This window comes from Wyeomyia smithii, chromosome 2 (genome assembly GCF_029784165.1).
Source record: "Wyeomyia smithii strain HCP4-BCI-WySm-NY-G18 chromosome 2, ASM2978416v1, whole genome shotgun sequence".
Classification (NCBI taxonomy): Eukaryota; Metazoa; Arthropoda; class Insecta; order Diptera; family Culicidae; genus Wyeomyia; species Wyeomyia smithii.
The window spans coordinates 70,099,751-70,119,634 of NC_073695.1; the positions used below are offsets into that span (position 1 = coordinate 70,099,751).

At 40.6% G+C, this 19,884-nt stretch overlaps 1 protein-coding gene across 1 annotated transcript in view; it reads right to left on the reverse strand.

Annotated features, from left to right (window-relative positions):
• LOC129724966 (fringe glycosyltransferase) overlaps positions 1-19,884 on the reverse strand; it is a 252,940-nt gene that overhangs the window by 12,926 nt on the left and 220,130 nt on the right. The window lies entirely within an intron of this gene.

Sequence of the window (19,884 nt, forward strand, 5' to 3'; positions counted from 1 at the left end):
GTTTGGTTATCGTGTGCTGTCCTCCGCATACCCGTCCACTTCTTCTCCAGTTTCGACAATTTAGCTTGGTAGATCTTACGCCGTGAGGACGGTCACTTCGGTACTTTTTCGCTGGGATGTCTTCCTGACGGAATGTCAAATTTACGTACGAAATATTCATGCTGAACCAAAAGCTGTCGTTGGAAAGTTTCTAATGTCAAGCGTTTTCTTCCCGATGGCTACTAGATGAAGTCGAGCAGGCGCACAGATCCTTACTATCGGGACGAAACACGCGCTCGTCCGGTTTTACGACTGTGTGCGATCCCCCAGCGGCACGTTTCGTGCGGAGTCGGGCTAGGCCTTCAGTTTTCGGTATTTTACGGATGATTCTCTTCGGTTTACCCTTTCCTGGTGGAACCACCGGAAGATCATCGCGATCACGTTGAACCACATCTGCGTCGCAAGCAACACAATTCAGATCCGTCAGCAGTCGATGAGTTGTTCCTGCCGATTCGGGGAGTTTTTTGTCCAATAGACCAGCCTGTAAGGCAAGTTTGTCCACCAGAGCATTCATTTGGGTCTTTTCTTGAGAAAGTAGAGACATTGCTTTGTTTAGATCGTCCTTTTCTTCGACCAGCTTTTTGACCGCTTCGTTCATTTGATCACGTTGCTCCGTCATTTGCTGCATTTGGGCTTTCATTGCTTCCAGATCGTTACTGAGGTCTGCAAATCGCTCCTGATTCTCCATTAACTTCGTCAACGAACCTTCATCCAATCCGGCATCACCGAACATCCTTTGAACGTTGGCTAACTGTTCTTCCAATGACATCATTCTGTTGTCCATCGCTTCTTGACCAGCTTTCAGCTGTTCTTCAACATTTGCAATCGATTCCAAAACGTGCTGCTCTTGATCTTTTAAGTGCTCCTCTATTTCGGAGGTTTTGCCACCTTCTTCGCAACATTTTTGCAAACGATCTTCCAGCGTCTTCAGCTGATCGCCAAAGTACATCAACCGCTCGACGTGTTCTTTTACAGTTTCGGTCACCTCGGTCCACTGTTCCGGAAATTGTTCACTGGAGTTCGGCTCTAGGTCAATTGATGCGTCTTCCGCACTAGTCAACTCTCGTTGAATTTCCTGAACATCGCGTACCAATAGATGAAGCAAATTGTTTAATTTGTTGCAGTTAATGACCCCATCGGGGATTCCGATGGAGCTGTCTACTAGAGCGGGAAGGTCAATTTCGGACATTGTAGGAAAAAAAATCAACAAATTTAGATAGAAAAGCGTCAAATATATCAGTCAGAACGAAATCAACTGCTGGAAGTCTACTTTGATTGATTTGGGTTGGTCAGCACCGTCTTTGGTTTTCCATCTTGGAAGCATTTTTCAGTTTTCGTTTGATGACGCACAGACAATCTTTGGAATCAACCTGTGAGGCAGGATCGGCGTTAGCTTTCTGGCAGGATACACATAGCGGAACCGACGAATCGGCGCCCTGACTTGATTGTTTGTTTTTCGATTTTTCCGCTATCATTGATTCGATTTGTTTCTTCAGCTTCGGCACTACGTTAGAGTCCACGTTACTTCGAACCAGCTGATTGATCCGCTGCCGAAGTTCGTTCGATTGGGGCACGTTACGCAATTTTTCCGCGATCCATTTTTCCAATTCGGGAATTTGGATGTTTTTCGCTTGCGTGGATCCGGCTTTCCCGGGACGATCCCAAGCGCCAGATTCCTCTTTTGTAAGGCACGAGTGGGATTTATAGCTGGTAACCGATTTCGTCACCTTTTTCAACGACCGACCGCTCGGGGCTACTGTTTTGCCACATTTTCCGCACGGTGAATCACCGTTAGCCACCATGTCCAGTTCGCTTTCCAGTGATTTGATTTTTTTCTCCAGTTCTAGTAGCATCGACTTTTGACATTCTGATATGTTGGAAAGCTGTTGCACTTGTTGGTAAATTTGGGCCAAATTTTCCACACTTTTTTTGTTGGTGGAATTTTTGCATCTTGTGCCTTCACCGGACCCTCCATTATCGGCGTTTTGTTTCTTCGGAATTGACTGAACGATTTTATGCAACACACTGTTCAACTCCTCGCAATTGACGGTTCCCGTTAGGGGTACCGCCTTATTCACCAACTTTGTCAAGGACATTTGAGAAACATAAAAATTTCGTACTTAATTCCAGCCCAAAAATAATAACAGAGCTGACAGATTATGACGCCATCTTGGATGGATGATATCTTGGATGAAATTCTCACCGCGTAGTGTGATCGATCTATTGATTGATTAACTGCGATGATTGGGCAAAACCGCAGAGGTTCAAGCGAAACCGAAAAAAAATTATCTGCGCTAAGCGGCGAAACGAATTCGATTCGGGACTGGTGCCCTGCGCTGCATATCTTAGAACTGGAACGAGTCTAATAAACGACGATTGGAGGGAGTCGTCCGTTGCGGAGAAGCACAACAGAGAGAGAGAGAGAGAAAGAGAAAGAGAGAGAGAGAGAAAGAGAAAGAGAGAGAGAGAGAGAGAACCGATCGTGTATGGAAAATCTCTCGAATTAATTACCCTTTACATGGATTAGAAGCGATTTTCATTGGTTGATCGCATTCTAGGAGCCTAACCGGTTCGCCCAGCAGGTGAGAATCGGATCAGCAATGCTTTGGGTGTGTGAAATCGATGAAACTAATCAAATCACGCCTTACCGGGGTGCTTGCTGAATTCGTGTTTGTCGATCGGTTCGCCTCTGGGTGGCTATCATTCGGAAGAATCTAACAGCCAGGGAGGTCAATATATCAGATCGGAGAGTTGAAAAAAAGTCATCTCTGAAGATGCACTTGTTTTATATTCCGCTGTAAGAAGGAGAATGTTTCTTAATCAAAACATGCTGCTACCAGCAGCAAAGGCAAATCGCGCGAGACATCGGAAGCGATCGTTTCGAGGCACGCAATATGCAAGGGCGGCAAAAAATTTGCATTAATTAAAACGAATTTATCTGCTATCCACAGTGAAGAAATAAAGAGACGTTAGATGCAGGCGATGCTGTGCGAAACGAGAGGAGAATGCAAATAATACACGCGCTCGAGAATTTTGCGCTTTTAATTGGATGCACTGCGGCAAGAGGAGAGTAAGTGATCCTTGCACATATTGCGAGTATGGATTGTGTGTTTTAGCTCGCACACATACAGCCGCAACCGTAGCGTATAGATTTCGATCTTAACCCAAAAGATGGGGAAAGGAGGGTGTGAGGGAGCGACGTACAGGGATTTGCCAAACTTGCCGATCGTGTAGTTCGTTGCATATTTTAACGCGTTCCGGCGTGTCTCGGGGTGGGGAGAAAACGTCGATGGAGTCAGCCACGACACTTGTACTGGGTTTGCCTGTGAGTAATATTTGTTCGTAAGCACAGCAGCGAGAATTTGTGGTATTCACTAATTAAGATCAATTTAATCCATTAGCTCCGCACGGGATAGTCTGTTGTGCGAAAGTACACTTTTGCTGCGGTACGGCTTGGACTGCTGATGAGATACTGGTGAGGTCAAGTGCCGCAGATAGGCCGTAACGCGATAATCGGCTTGGAATGTGCTGACGAGATTCGCACTGATCCTAACAGATTGCATCGAATTGAAACTGGCAAAGATGTTAGCTGATTTTTGATGCAATTTCTCACTATTTTGAAAATTACAGACCTTATGGTTCTTGTTACTGTTGCTGATTGAAGTCTTCTATACAAACTTCATTTCGATGGACACAGGTAATCAATTAATGAGAAAAACATAATCGATCAATTAATAAGAAAAATTAATAATCTATATTAGCGTAGTTGTATATTTCGTACAATTCGTAATATATGTGATTGCGAGGGTTACATTTTATTGTTTATTGATTCATGTACCGGGAGGATCAGCGTCATGTAGAGCACAAATTTCGTGCGGATGTGTAGGCTGCGGGATCTAAGCTGCCTACGTAATCCGTAATAAACCCTGTTCTTTGCTACAATCCGTTTCTTCACCTCGCGCCTCATTTCGTTATCACACGTTACAAGGGTACCAAGATAGATTCACTTTGCAAGCCACCAGCTATTCCTTTTTGGCAGTGTTTATAGTCCAATTCTCACAGCTGAGAGCCTTAAAAGCCTCCTACTGCTTCTCTACACACCTGCCTTTCATACAACACCTTCTTAGGCTGAGTTGAACAGTAACCTCGAGAGCCCGTTCTCTTGCATTGCTTGCATTAGACCATCCCACGTCACAAACGCGTCCGGAATCTCACTCACTGGCCTGACGCTTGATGTGAATCCGTCAAGGATAACTTAACCTCAGTTTGACCTGTTTTGCTGGGAAACCATGCTCAAGGTTAATGGGTCACAACTTGTTGTGTTTCACTGAGTCATACGCCGCCTCGAAATCCATAATCAGATGATGTTTTCGATTCTTGTGGAGGAACATCTGACCCGTTGTAAATCGTCCCGCTCTAATTGATTGACATTCACTAACAAAGGCGTCCTCTGCAAGGACCTCAGCCTATGAAACAGCTTGCGGGAGAGAATTTTATATACGGAATTGAAGTTCATAAAAGGTTGATTTACTCAAGCATTATCTCTGTGCAATTTGCTGTAAGATAAGTAGAAAATATAACCTAACTTTTGGCCAAGAAGTCCAGTCCAAGTCCTGTGCAAGTCCAGTCCAAGTCAAGTCCAAGTCCAGTCTAAGTCCAGTCCAAGTCCAGTCCAAGTCCAGTACAAGTCCAGTACAAGTCCAGTCCAAGTCCAGTCCAAGTCCAGTCCAAGTCCAAGTCCAGTCCAAGTCCAGTCCAAGTCCAGTCCAAGTCCAGTCCAAGTCCAGTCGAAGTCCAGTCCAAGTCCAGTCCAAGTCCAGTCCAAGTCCAGTCCAAGTCCAGTCCAAGTCCAGTCCAAGTCCAGTCCAAGTCCAGTCCAAGTCCAGTCCAAGTCCAGTCCAAGTCCAGTCCAAGTCCAGTCCAAGTCCAGTCCAAGTCCAGTCCAAGTCCAGTCCAAGTCCAGTCCAAGTCCAGTCCAAGTCCAGTCCAAGTCCAGTCCAAGTCCAGTCCAAGTCCAGTCCAAGTCCAGTCCAAGTCCAGTCCAAGTCCAGTCCAAGTCCAGTCCAAGTCCAGTCCAAGTCCAGTCCAAGTCCAGTCCAAGTCCAGTTCAAGTCCAGTCCAAGTCCAGTCCAAGTCCAAGTCCAGTCCAAGTCCAGTCCAAGTCCAGTCCAAGTCCAGTCCAAGTCCAGTCCAAGTCCAGTCCAAGTCCAGTCCAAGTCCAGTCCAAGTCCAGTCCAAGTCCAGTCCAAGTCCAGTCCAAGTCCAGTCCAAGTCCAGTCCAAGTCCAGTCCAAGTCCAGTCCAAGTCCAGTCCAAGTCCAGTCCAAGTCCAGTCCAAGTCCAGTCCAAGTCCAGTCCAAGTCCAGTCCAAGTCCAGTCCAAGTCCAGTCCAAGTCCAGTCCAAGTCCAGTCCGAGTCCAGTCCAAGTCCAGTCCAAGTCCAGTCCAAGTCCAGTCCAAGTCCAGTCCAAGTCCAGTCCAAGTCCAGTCCAAGCCCAGTCCAAGTCCAGTCCAAGTCCAGTCCAAGTCCAGTCCAAGTCCAGTCCAAGTCCAGTCCAAGTCCAGTCCAAGTCCAAGTCCAGTCCAAGTCCAGTCCAAGTCCAGTCCAAGTTCAGTCCAAGTCCAGTCCAAGTCCAGTCCAAGTCCAAGTCCAGTCCAAGTCCAGTCCAAGTCCAGTCCAAGTCTAGTCCAAGTCCTGTCCAAGTCCAGTCCAAGTCTAAGTCCAAGTCCAAGTCCAAGTTCAGTCCAAGTCCAAATTCACTTCATGTTCAGTTTATGTTCATTTCAAGTCCAGATCAAGGTCAATCTGAATCAGATTGAATCACATCACGTTTAGTCAAATCACGTCACGTCAAGTCTAAATATAAAATAAAATCAAGTAAAGTCACGTCTAGTTAATTTATGTCAAGACGAATCGAACCACATCACGTCTCGTGAAATCATAACAAAACCGTTGAGTATTAAAAATCACACTGAGTTAAATCGGATCACAAAAAATCACGTCATGACACGTGAAGTTATGACGCATCTATCTGATATTTTTTACACAAGAAAGTCAACTACGTTACGAATTTTCCAATAGATTGCTGCAAGAACGGAGAAAAACAGATCGAGTTATAATCATTTAAAGTTTTGCAAATTTCGTTGCATGCTCCGATTTTAAATTTCCATTTTAAACCACTAAAGAAGGCTTTCTTATAGGCTTAGTTCTATTCCATGAGTGCCAGATATGACGACATTTGGCGGAAAATATTTGAGTTCTTGTGAAGAAATGTCAGCATGTTATTTGAATGATGAGCTGTACCTGACGTTTTTCAAGACTTTTGCCAACAGACCATCTTATCGAATCTCTTTACCCTTACTTTTCTGACAGTTAGTGGTAACTTTAATTACGTTTTTGATTTTGTGCTCTTTTCTGGTGGAGAAATCGTGTGCGCAGTGAAAATGCTGTACAATTCTTATCCCTCTAGTGCCCGAATTAATTTTTAGACGGACTTCGAAAAAATCACTATAAAGCCTTATAATCATTTTTTAAGTCCTAATTGAAACTTTCTAGAGGTTTGACTGAAGACCGTCTAAAAGCGGCACTGGTCACTAGAGGGTTAATTGTTTTTCAGTGTACTGGCACCTCACGCACAAAATTCAAAGATAATTTTGGTCAAAACTGAAATGATCTGCTATAATTGAGAACCACACTGCAGGTCCGAAAGTAAATAAAGTAACCAGTATCTATCAAGTTGAAATGCGTGACGTCACCGTGCAATGGTCTACTGTCAAACTTCAATAGAAATGTGCTTGCATTTTTCTTAGGTCAAGACTGTTTCCGTGGAGCGTGAAGATATTTAAAAAATGATCTGGTATCCCAATTCTGAATGACTTTTAATATTGAAATCTATGATGTTAAGACACATGGGGTAACAATTTGATCGCAAAGTAGGCGTGCGGTGAGGTAGCTTTTTTGCACTGGCGGGATGGAGACGAGACGTTATTAAGGCCGATGACATAGTTAGCCGTAAATAGAGCTGTACATTTAACCACGGCCGGCAACGAAAATCGTTTCACGACGTTATTCGCGCTTACTTTGTCATCGGCCTTAGTGACAGTTAGCAAATTTTCGAATAACAACAGTTCATTTGTTTCCGCTTGATTTGGTGGTTGCGTTTCTACCTAAGGAAGAGCCCCACTATAATAGTTTTTGTTCCGAATGTGCCACTCGGACCGATAAAATATGCGCGTAGCTAGCCAAATACTGCGAATCTAATAACGGTAACTGAAATTGCAATTTACAGAATTTACCACCAGAACAGCCGTCTGGTTGTTCTCTGGCAATCAGTACAGCAAAACAGCCGCCCAACTGATTTAAGGTGAAACGGTATTGAAGCCACAAACAGCCGATTTCGAGCCACCCGAATTTTTAAAAGCACAAGACTCGGGAATAGATAATGCGCTCCCTGGGAAAATGCTATTTTATATTTGCTTCACCGCAGCAAGCAACGTTTTCCCAGGTAACGCATTACCTGTTACCGAGTTTTGTGTCTTTAAAAATTCGAAGTGGTGGCTCGAAGTCGGCCATTTCCGGCTTCAATACCGTTTGACCTTAAATGTATTAAGAAATAGATGCACCAGGCGTTCTGGATCAAGAGGTAGTGTTTGGAACAGCAAAGAAGATGCTTAAGAAAAAAATGAGGCTCCAGAATTCTGTTTAAATGCTGCAAGTGCTGAAATTCCCTTTGCGGACCACGTTTCTTCAAAGCAGGTACAAATTTACTCTTTACCGGTATGGTGTCCTCCCTTAAACGACAAATTGTTCCGATGAGTGCTACCGATGAAAGGAGACCAAAGCAATTTTTGCTCCTTCCACTGCCGCTGATTATTTAATTATTGTTTATAAACAATTGGGTTGTTTAGCTATATCAGTTTTTTATATCATCTGAAAGATCTGCATTTTTTAAGTAAAACGTGATTTAAAAATTTTTTCTATCGTTGTCCTTCGCTTTTTAAATCACGATTTAAAACTGCTCGAAATCGCTACAATGACAGTTCGCCCATATACCAACTGTCATTGTAGCGATTTAGAGCGAATTTTTGTTCTTCATTTAAAAATCGAAGGAAAATGGTATAAAGTTTTAAAAAAATCACGTTTTGCTCAGAATGATATATAAAGATCGGAAATCCGTGAATAGCTAAACAACCCAATTCGATCATGTCAACTGATTTTTCAACATGGCTGACTATGCGTTTGACATACCGTTACACCATGTATCTATACATCATGATTGAAATCGGCATTTTCTACATTCGAGATTATGTGATACAAAGCGCATATTTTTGACCCATTTTTAGTATTTTTTTAAATTAAACCAATCCCTTGAGATTACGCGATGCAACCAGTTCTTAATATTAAAAAAAAGTTGCTATTGGAAACAGCCATGTTTGCTTTGTATGACAACTCATTAAATACTAGTGGGTGAAATTCTGATGAAGATATAGCACTACCGTGAACCAATTCCAGTAGTGTCAACTTTATCGCTTGAATTAATTTATATTAATCAAAACTTGATGGCTGCTGTACCGGTCCGAGCAGGCATCAACAGATGTCATACCGCCATGATATGACGGCTGCGAGCAAACCGGTGGCAGCATCCGCGCTTGGATTCATTTGTTGGTGGAAACTTCTTCTCACCTGGTGTTAGAAGTTACGTTGTTGGATCAACTTACTGGTGCGTGAATTAATCTAAAGTTGAACAGTAGAGAAGCAAACAAAACAAATGTGTTCGCTTCACACTCGGAAGGAACGGTACAAAAAAGGCTAATGCTTGATCATTCTAAGACAAACATGACAGATCGCTATAATGAAGTGTCCGTCTCGAATGTGGTTGATTTTAACGCTCTATCGAGTTTGGGGATCAAAATAATGCGAAGAATGTCTGAAGTAGATGGATTTAAATATTTAATTTGGTTTCAAAATAATTACGACAGTTTTGAAGGAGTAGTAGGCCTTGTTGGGGTGTTTAAATAGGCAGTGATTTATATCGAAACCATGGTTGGACGCTTTCATCAATCAATCCAAAAGATTCTGTCAATCACCTGCTGCGAAGTGACACCTTTCTCATTCGGTAAATTTCCTACTTGCGTAGCAAAAACTGATATTCGTCAGCGAAATGTGGCATTTACATAGAATATGTACGAGAAATTTTTCAGCTAATCAGCTTATTCAATCCACTTTCCAGTTCCTCCCCCTAGCGGCGCGAAATTACAAACTTATAATTTATTAGACTCTTATAAAAGCGTACAGACTGACGGGTAAAAAACGTCAAATCAAAATGTTGATTGTTGTGTTCCCTACTGGCGCGGTTATAGGCCTCTTTGGCTGGAAAAATTCGAAAATGAATATAAGCTCGAACAAAAGCGATGTTCACGATTCCGAAATTCCGGCCTAAAGTGAGGTTCCGTAAGTAAATAATATCTAAAGAGGCTTAACTTTTCTCGAACACCGGGCCGAAAAAAGCGACTGCGACGAGAAAAAGACGGCGAATGGTCGGAAGCGGTGTCACAATAATGTCTGACAACATTATTATCACACGTTCGTGCGTACGCGCTGACGAAGCTCACAAAGAAAACGTACTCAAAACGCTACCCTGGCTAATCTGTTTTTTCCTTTTGCCAAACCGATTTTTTACCGGCGACGCTAGGTGATGGGAACACAATGTTCTTATCTGGTTTCTTTCCTCCGCCACACGGCATTTGAGAGTTTCGGGTAAAGAAATGCGGGCATCTCTATGTTGGATTTTGTATACAAAGTGTGACTGACGGGAACGTACTTATTATCCGTCACAGGGTTCAAGATAAACGAACTCCTTGCGACTGTTATCCATCCTCGGGCTTAAGTTGAACTCACAGTTCCGTTAAATAGCTTCCGATCGTGGAAAAGGTTTAGAAATGATTAATTGCCGTCGTACATCGTTTTTCAGATGCTATAGACGAGATTAGTTCTTCTTGAAGGATGACTCCTTATAAGTAATTATATGGCATTGATGACGAACGCTTTATAAAACGTATTAAATTTCTCCCCGGTTTGCGTGGTCGGTTACTGGTAAAATTGCTTGTCGTAGATCCGTTTTATGGCTATTTCACTATTTTTGGTACAATTGAAGATTTTTTATTCAAGTGAACATGTTAGTCTTATACTTTGTGTCGAGCGTTCGACATGATAAGTTGAAAACTATGACTAAATCTAGAACAAAAAAACGCACCAAACAATCAAATTGTTAATCTAACTCTAAAAAATAAGGTTAGATATTATTGATTCCCTTAGACTCAGTCTGTTCTAGTTTTAAGAATAAAGATCAGTTATGAGATATTTTACAATACATACGACGTACAAACCCGTGCGATTGTCAACGTGTGTTTAGAGGTACCAATATGGTGACATCACTCCGGGTGATTTTGTAATGTGCACCCCGGACTGTGTTACTCTGCAAAATGTTTGCGCCGTTTTGCCGTTTACTCGTGATGCGAGAATCAATTTTAATTAAGAACAATTTAGGCTGATAAATCAGCAAATCCGTCTCTGACGTTCGTAGAAGCGAACGCTGGCAACACGCGTCAATTTGCTTCAATGATGCCCACATTGGATTTTACCCGCGGATGTATCTGTTTCAGTCGGATAGAAATATGTTGCAGCGAGTGCGCTTTTAAACGGAAAATTAATATTGTCTAGTAAGCATTTAGAGGCAAAATAGATCAAGGTATAGTTAATAATCAATTTACATCGTAAAAAATGTAACTAGAATGGTCTTCTTGTACCTACCCAGCATCCTTTTTATGATAGGCGAAGCGCTTTAAAAATAATCAACTTTACTTGTGTAATCATTTAACGTTCTAGGATGAACCTTCTGCAGATCATAAAACAAGCCACTTTTAAGTGTTCCTCGAATCTCTCTTCCCGCGAGCAGAAGAATAAAAGTGAATTAACTTTATAGCCCCACGCGCCTGCACCGGGTTGTTGCGGGAACTGCGGGACGTGATTTAAATTGTGCCCTTACCGTGCGTGACAACGCTTCTAGAGCGGACAATAAAAAAAAAAAAACGTTATAGAACCAACCAGCCGCAAACTAGATCTTCGAAATTTCCCATTAACAAGGCAAATTTCCCATCGCACTGGGGAGGCTAATAAAAATCACCAGCAAGCGTGTTACTTTATCGTTTCTGAAACGTGTCAAATTACTCACCGTTCCGTGTATGTGATCGTAAAACCCACCGAAGGTGCTTGTCCTCTGCCGTTTTACGTGCGAGAGTGCAACGCATAATTCACAGCGAGTTTTTGATAAAGAGCCTGATTTTAACGATGGGCGCCCAATTTCCTGTGCGTTTTGTTTGATCGTCATAAAATGAGCGCTTCTCAGCTCCTCATCTCGCTTTCTACCTGCCCACAAATCGATATTAAGATCTTAGCAGACTGCATTTCGCCGTTTTACGGCTGTTAAAACGTTGATTGATCCCTTTTGGGAAAGGGGACCTAACGATTGAAATATTCTGTGGTAGCTTTTCGCTCCGTTTAAAATATTTACCTTTGTAATGCAGTCGAAGTGCAAGTGGCCGTACGCAAATCTGATTCGATTTATGTCGGGCTCAATACGCAATTACCGGTCATTTGCATCTGGATAGTGTTCGTTCCGGCCGGTTTGATCGGTATGTAGTATAACTTGTTCGAGTGTCAACTGGCGTTAAAATCACACCCGCTCTCATTCGCGTGACACTGCATGTGTGCACTTCATAACTGCAGTTTGTTTTAATCCGTTCAGTTACCGCGGTTCGGTTGGCAGCAGCATCAGCATGGCAGGATTCGTGCGGTAGTTACTCGTGTGTGCGAAGAACGATGCTGACAACCGGGTGCAACTTAGTAGGTACTGACCGGTGTTACCCAATCGACAAGAGAAAGGTATAACGGGTCAGCTGGCGGATAAATTGTAAGTTTTGCGTCGTTTTATTCAGTGCATCGGTGCATGTGTTGGGAGCGAAAACTGAACATGGCTGCTGCTATAAATTACTTCGCGGCGACAGCTAGTTTTGCAGGAGCAGAACTTTCAGAGTTAGCTTTTATAATGTGAACAGTGTTGATCGATTGGTTTTGTATCTGATGAACGACGTTTCGTGAGAGAGAGGGTAGCATAGAAGTTGAAATTAGGTGTAACAAATGCTTTAATAATCTTGGATCATATTTACTTTTATTATTGTAGTCTAGTCATTTGACGTGAATGCGCAATCGCTCTGAAATTGCTGAAATAGAAAACTAACATTTTTTATTTTGATGAAACTTAGTTTTTGTTTTTGATAAAAGGGCACAATATTAATCCGCAGGTATGTGACAGTTGTACAATTCCACAAAAAAACGGGCAACCAATTTACTCGGCCATTTTTGATTTGGCTGAAACTTTGCATAGACATTTTTATCAGCAAAAAATGCCATTTTGTACTATTGGTTTGATTTTTTGAAATGCGACTCATTTTTGGGAAGCTATTGAAAAATGCTATACATATTGGGAAGGTTTTGATGATTACAAATATTTTTAAAGCCAAACGGTTTGTTTAATCGATGTGACGTCTTCGACAAAGTTTTAGATAATAGATTTGTCTTTTTTCGAACTGAATTTCTATTTTTAACAACGGCTTTTTCCCGTTAACACGCAAGTTCATCAAGCAGACAGTATGTGAGTAGACAAAGAACGAAAAATAAGCGAACTGGAAATATGATACAGATTCGGAAAAATATACCGCATCCCGACGGGACTTGAACCCGCAATCTCCCTGTCTGATTTGTCTTTCCAAAAATAATTTACACTCTAAAAAAAATTTTTTTTTTGAAAAAAAGGTAAATGAAAAATAAAAATTGATTTTCTGAAAAATCTGAAAAGCACAAAAGTATCCCTAAAGATCCCCGATCATGGAGAACTCAGGAAAAAAAAATTTTTCACAAGCTGTATTTTTTTTTTGAAGGACAAAGTTATTCTGTACAACTTTGGCAATCAAACAAACCGTTTGACTGTAAAATTTTTTCCAATCACCGATAGAGCACTCTCTGGTGATTAAAATATTTTTACCAACAAAACGGTTTGTTTAATTGGCATAATGTTTTTGGCAAAGTTGTACATAATAACTTTGTCCTTCAAAAAAAAAATACCCTGTGATAAAGAATTTTTTTTTTTTTAAACATAACGTTTTTTCCTGACTTCTCTTCTAATCGTACAGTTTTCAATGTTTAAATAATCTTTTGTAGTTTTGTAAAAAATCAGATTTTTTTAAAAATGAGCTTTTTTAGAAAATTTCAAAAAACTTAAACAAAAAATTTTTTTTTTCTAGAGTGTATATTTTTTCGGAAACACAAATTTACACAACTGTTCTGAATCTAGAAATATTTGTAATCATCAAGACCTTCCCAAAGCATTTTCCAATAGCTTCTCAAAGTGAGTCGTGTTTCAAAAAATCAAATCAATAGCACAAAATGGCATCTTTTGTCCATAGAAACGTCTATGCAAAGTTTCAGCTAAAAATTTTGATATTTAGATATATCGTGATGTGATGAACCAATCTGAGACATATGAAAAACAAATTGCTTTGATAAGTTAGTGGATTTTATTGTGGCGTCAGAAATTTTTTTATTGTAAGAAAATGTCTGATTTGATACTATAAAAAATCAAAATAATGGTCGCAATGATTCAAATATTACTAAAAATGTCTGATTTTGTACCAAATGAGTTTCGGGAAGGGCTACTTTTTTCATTTCATTTAAGGAACGGCGGCTGAAGCGCACCGAGAGTTAAAATAACAGAAGAGTTGCATGCGAAGGTTGACGTAGAACTACATGAGATTGTTCGTTACATAACTAGGATTACTTCTTTGGAGAGTGATCAAAAACAATAACTTCTACCCAACGCTAATAAAATAACCCTTTGGAAATAATGCGATGATTCGAAATGGAATCTTGGGTCGGTCATTTGAAAAACAGCCAAAGACGGCCAAATACCAGCTTATATAAGTATCGTCGAAACCGGGATGATATTCATGGGCCGTAAATCGACCCCAGTTGCAGTTTTAAATTTTTTCTGGGCCACCACATTATATCCAAAAAGTTATTTTATTTTTGTTGGATGAAGGTTATTAACATTGATGTAAGATAGTCTATCATAAATCATAATCTTAGTCTCTATCACTCAGAGAATACGCGATCATCACCGAATGCAGTAGGAATGCAAGTGTTGTAACTCAAAACTATATGTTGTTCTACGTCAACCTTGCGGTCGTGGCTTTGCACACAATCATACTGTTCAGATAGCATAAGATACAGCACACTTTTAGTTACGTAACGCTGTCGCGTGTTGCATATTGAAGCTACGCGGCTGAAGGACAACAAAATTCAGTACGTGCCGACAGACATGAGCACAGGGGTATTTGAATGCAAAAGTTGGAATAAATTGCAAAACTCAAATTTTCTTATTGAACCCCCATAAATTATACCACTAGATTCATAGATAGTGGGGGTATCTCATGGCAACTATTTTGCTTAAATTTTTTTGTTTTTGGCTCACAACAGCTGTCAAACTAGAAGGCAAAATCAAAGCAGATTTTGAATTCGAAATTTTGTGACTTTTTCGGTGGAATTTATAATATTGGTGATTTTATTTGGCCTGTTTCAAACATGGATGTTCAAATAAAAGGAATTCGTTAAGTTTTGAACATTTTAGATGGACGGTTTGGTGTCTTGTTGACTGTATATTTTACATTGCCAAATATGGGTATTTGACCTTCCGAATTGAGTTTCGAAATTGTTTTTTTAAATGTTCTGGACGTTTCTGTGCACAAACAAACACGTTTTTGAGTAGATACGAATGTCCTTAAACACGTCCAGAAAAAAAAACTTGCGCATTTTTGCGCATTCATGATATATCATGAATTTATTTATAATCCTATGCAATAATTTTTTTAATTTATGAGTTTTTTTTTACATCGCGACGTGTTTTCAGACACTAAAGAAAACTTTCAGAAGAACATTCTTTGAAAATGGCTCCAATAATCCTCTGTCACAGCGTGGAATAAAAAATTTAATTTTTAGTAGGCGAAGTTATTCCAAATAATGAATTGTTCATTAAAATCGTCAAAGATGCTTAAACAGCGAATGATTGTTTTTAAAACAGATATCATGCGCAGGTGGACAGCATCTAATCGACACAAAATCTGCTTCTCTACAATGAATGATACTTTAAGTCTCTTGGTTACAGAACAAGTGAATTCCTCTAAGGATGTCGTTGTAACATTTGGGTAATATTTTGATGATGAGTCTGATGAATAAACGTTTTCGTATATTACTTCGTTGAACTGTATAAAAATCAAATATAGGGTATCGAACGTCTTCGTCAGTGGCTTTCTTCGGCCCCCTTTTGCATAAGATTACTGCAGAAAAACTGCCGAAGAAAACCACTGACGAAGACGTTCGATACCCTAAATAAGAATATATATCCAGCTAAATCTGTTTTTGTGCAATCGTTTATTTTTGTGCAATTTGTATTAAAGCTGTCTGCATAAAAGCAAAGCTTCAAAACTACATTCTGATTCTGATCTCGAGTTTTTGTTTGTTATTAGTAATCATTACTTCGCGGTATACTGTTTGGTGTACAGGTCAATTGCGAGGCTAGTAATACGATTCTTTTGACGCTAACAGCCGATATATATGATTTCAAACAACTTGTATAAGAAAGGTTATTTTTCACTGCTACGTAGATATTATTTATGTTTCAATTATAATTTTCATATTAAAGACATAGAAACTGCTAAATTTGAAAATTTCAGCGTAATTGTGCATGAAAATAATTGTTTCCAACTTTTCACTCAAAATACCCCTATGTTCAAATTGCTGCTAAAGTCGAGTTTACAACCGCCTTTGTTGAAGCATTCGAACATTTTGAATAGAGTTTATTGAATATTTTTAAAATTTTGTGCAAATGAGTTGAAGTACAACCGAATTTTAATTTGTTTATAAAAATACAACATTATTGAGCAAAACTGGAACGACCACTATGCGGCACAAACAAGTTTCAACACTCAGAGTGCGTGCAGATTAAAATGAAATTTCACTTTATATATAGATTATGATTGACAGAATTCAGAAAGCTTTTGTTGTTGCCAAAAACAAGTCAAAGATTCACCGTAGGAAGTGGTCTTCTATGTCCCACCGTCTGCTAGTAGTATGACTATTTATCTGCGCCGTAGCGCTGCCGCTATTGGTACTCGCTGCCAATACCGCTGCTGCTATCAGCTACAACTAAGTTGGGACCATCCTTTTCACCATTCACTAGTAAAATGATTAATTTAAGCAAAAGCAGCATCTTATATAGCCCAAAGAGTGCATTCCCGGTTAACTAGGTTTATTATTCTGTCGAGTGTTCTGTGTATTAGGCGACCATTCAGAGGTCAAAATCTGCGTTTCAACAAGGCTTGAAAATTTCCTACAGAACAATAGTTCGCATAATCGAATTATAATTTTCTGCATTTGGGCGGATACGTATTTTACAATCGATTGTTGCAAGAACGAAAAAAATGTGTCGAAAATGTGTGTAGCGGAGCTTTCTGAGAGACGTAGCCTACGTCAAAAAGTTTACGGAAATGCTGCTCTAAGTGAAACTAGTGCCTTGATTGGTTCCGTTGTTTTAGAGACAGTAATTTCGATGTTACCGACTGTCCGCGTGAAGGTAGATCAAAAACTTTTTATGACGCTGATTTGGAGAAATTGCTTGATGTGGATCCATGTCAAACGCAGGAACAGCTTGCTTCAGTATTAGGAGTTGCAAGCCAAGTGATTTGCAAGCGATTGCATGCTTTGGGAATAAGTCAGAAGCACGGAACTTGGGTTCGGTATGATTTGAAGCCAAGGGATGATGAGCGTCGTTTTTTCGTCTGTAAACAACAACTGTTCCAACGCCAAAAAAGCAAGGGTCTTCTTTATCACATCGTGACGGGTGATGAAAAATTTCACGGCATTTCGTGGATTTTTGTTAATTTCGCGGCCGATGCTGGATTTCGCGGAATTCGCGAAATTGCGATTTACCACTGTCTCTAGTAAAGACCCAAAATTTCACAGAAATCAGATCGATTCAAATGTTTTCTTCATTTTCCTGTTTCCCGTGCAGTTACGCGTTTATATGTCACAACCAGTTAACGAATTATTAGCACTGATTGTAGAAACAGCAGTTAGTTATTAAACAATACTCCCTATTGACTAATTGCATGAAAAATAAACAAAATACCGATCAAAGAAGTTGACCAGTTGGATTGCAAACATTATGTGATGATGAAAGCAACTGGGCATTTGTTGGAAAACAAACATCATTATAATATTATGACTTTGTCTTTCTGGTACTGAGTGTAGACAGACGGATATGACAATTAAATCGAATAGTAAACCTACTAATTGACATGGAAAAAATCTTTTCCTATGAACACTTTTTTTCTTAAATCTTAATCGAGATCGTTCGAGAGGAGACCTAATTAGAGCTGTGGTATAGCAGTACGGTAAAATCCAATTAAGCAACATTCAAACAACAAGCAAAATGTGAATCCCTTCACGAACTACTCGGTTGCATTGTCCTACGGTTGAGTTGCACCTGGACACGAACCTTTCCCTTTAATAAAAATATGCCAGCACTATCATACCACATTGCGAACTGACCTGAGCTAATTTGCGTCAGCTTGACGCATACCTCGAGAAATGGAAGCACCACTTTTCCGTATTTCTCTTGCTCGTTTTTTTTTGTTTCAGAAATGCAATTAAAGCGTAAATTACCAGTGTTATGTGATGCATAATTTTCCTCAGCCGGCGTTTTGTTCGAACGTTTCGCACTGGTATGTGAAGGTGTTTTCTTTGCTCCTCAGTGCCTAGCTCCGGTATCACTTGCAAATTGCCACCGCGCAGCACCGTCAGAAGTGCTGTTAAACTGGCTGCAACATAAATGTATATAATCTAGGAAGTAGAGTGGGGATCAGGAGGGTTATCCAACTGTGCTGGAAGGATGATTCGGGTTTGCTGGGTTGTGCAAAGATTATAAAATATGAATTTTAAATTCGCATTATACATGGCGCTCGTCGCTAATTTATTCCGGAATTAAATTTGATGCTCAATGCATCGCACATAACCGAACGGTTCCCGAGGGTGGAAGCAAATTATCATTTGTCGATAACCTGTAAGTACGTTTTATGGGTTTAAAGACAAAAAAAAGTAACATTGCCCAAACAAACTGCTGGCCGGGAAAACTTCAACTGGTCGACCGATGGGATTCACGTTTATGCGCTAGTCACAGCCGTGCACAGGGAGTGGTTTTTGAGGTTCAATGCAAAAAATACTAAGGACCAGAAGATATCTTAAGACCAGAAAATTCATCTTAATGGTGATTGTCAAAAAAGTGTTTAAAAGTATAGTTCGAATAAAGGTTGAACGAAAATAAAAGATCACACCCTTCCTCGCACCGCAAACGAAAATCCTACGAACGGTTACGTTGCGTTGCGTTACGAGGACAAATAAAACGCCGTACCTTCATAGATCGGCCCGATATACACGTGCACTTTCACACGCTGGCAAGTCATCAGTATTTACAGCATAAAGGGTGCTTTGCAATGCTGATGAAGATTGCAATGGGTACGTGGTGGATCTTATTTATAAATTTAAGTTGATGAAACCGACCATTCTGCTAATGCTGATGGACATTTCTGCAGTCTCTTCTGAAACTGTGAGCACAATGCTACAGCTATATCACCGTTTGTTTGTTCAAAGCTATACAAACACGCAGATCATTTCGCCCTGAATGGGGTCTTTATAATTTATTTATTCAGTCGAAGTTCAATTTCCTAGAAAAAAAAAGACTAATATAGAAGTGAAACCTTCAAAGCACCACGAATTAACGGTTCTCGCCTACATCAAATTGTTCCACCCGTCGCACGCTAGATATAGATTTCAATTTTAATTAGGTTTCTATACTGCTGGGTGTTAGTCAAATGGAAAACCATCGGTCAGGGTAGACCTGTCTGTACACTGTCACGGTAGCCATGTTCCTAGTGCAAGGTACTAAGCTTGCAGTTTGCTGGCGGCAGAATGTGCGCCAATAAGTCAGTAATTGCAAGTAGGTGTGGTTGTGTTAGTCACTAGCGCTTAGCCGATCTGGTTTCGTGCGAGAAAATAAAATTGTAAACTGCAGCAGCCGCCACCACCACCGCCGCCACCGGGACTTAATTTTCCTGGAAAGATTAATTACCGGCAGGCTGCGGCACGCCCTGCTGCTGCGGTTGCTCGGTAAGCCTTGTGGCACAGTTCAACGCGGTGGTGAGAGGATTCCAACGGGTGTAGAAATCCTCGCTACAGATTGTAACCTTCATCAGCGTCCCGATCGACCGGTAAACAGTCGATACGAAACCATTTGAAAATCAATGCAATTCCCGTTTGGCCGTTCACTATTTTTTTACTTTCCGTTATCTATTCCGTTCGATCTGGCAGCTCTCTTATGTATATATAAAATAAATAATCATGCCCTTGTGTCTTGCAATATTTGCGCAACAATTAACCGAGAACATGCAACTTGATCCTGGTCGAGACGAGAGCATAGAGAATGTGACCAACCATGGTTGCACCGCGCTACAGCCACTGAACTAGATCCACTGGATACGAAATCACGACGGTTCCTCCGGCTACAGCGGCTCCAGCATCGCTTATCACGATTGGCAAGTGAATATTAACGCACGTGTAGCAGGCCGCTGGCCGGTACATAAAGTACGCATAAATTTAATCTGCTGGCTCCCGGCAGCATATC